The sequence below is a fragment of the Arachis duranensis genome, chromosome 5 (assembly GCF_000817695.3).
Source record: "Arachis duranensis cultivar V14167 chromosome 5, aradu.V14167.gnm2.J7QH, whole genome shotgun sequence".
Lineage (NCBI taxonomy): Eukaryota > Viridiplantae > Streptophyta > Magnoliopsida > Fabales > Fabaceae > Arachis > Arachis duranensis.
Window position 1 is genome coordinate 19,907,827 of NC_029776.3, and position 954 is coordinate 19,908,780.

Here is a 954-nt window from a genome sequence, read left to right on the forward strand (position 1 = left end):
AAGTTGATATCTAAAAATAGTTAAATAATAATTTAACTAAATATATTAAATTATTTTATAATTTTTAATTATCAATTTTATTTAAAAATAACTCTAATTGTCTACAATAATATAATATAATAAGACTACAGCTTGAATACTGTTTGCTGAACCAATATTACTCTAGCATCGATCTGGTAATGTCTTGAAAGTAAATTCTTCAACTTGCACTTATAATATGATTCTTAAACTCACTCAAAAGTCAACAGATCAAGTCACTAGGTTTGAATATTTGACCATTAATTCTAACTAGAAAAATGTGACCATGTGAATGTGTCAACTTATGGTCTGGAATTTTAATTATACATATAGTTTTATATAAATTCTGTTAGCCACATAAACATACATGTGGAATATCAGTAGCAATAGCTGCTGGTAATTGATCATTATTATGTGTGCAGTGTGCACACACATTCATGTGATGATGACTTTATTCCTAGTGTAAAATGAAGAATATAGTTTAGCTAGTTTATTATGTTCTTCAATTTGACTAATTAAGCTTTCTGCTATATTTTAATATATGCATGTCAGAATAACAAAAGTAGTGGCGGTGTAAATAAATACAGTGTAACAGTGGTTCCCTGCTGTGTTATATGGTGTACTTGCATAAATGTTTTCAAGATGAGCGGATAAGATGGCTAGTATCTAGGCACACTAGACAGAAAAATCCGAATCCGTCCAGCCACTATTTATTTGACCCTATATAGAAATTAAATGCAACTTTGTTATTATTGTTACCGTGCCTTGTGGAAATTCTTTTCCTTGTAAACTTTTACCTAGGTGGAGACGCAACTCTATCTACTCTATTTATTCCTAGATATATACGTATTTTGCACCATAGATATTACATATTGCTAGCCAGCACACAAACATAAACGTCCGTAATTATTTGTATCTTTCTAGTTAGGTTGTGGA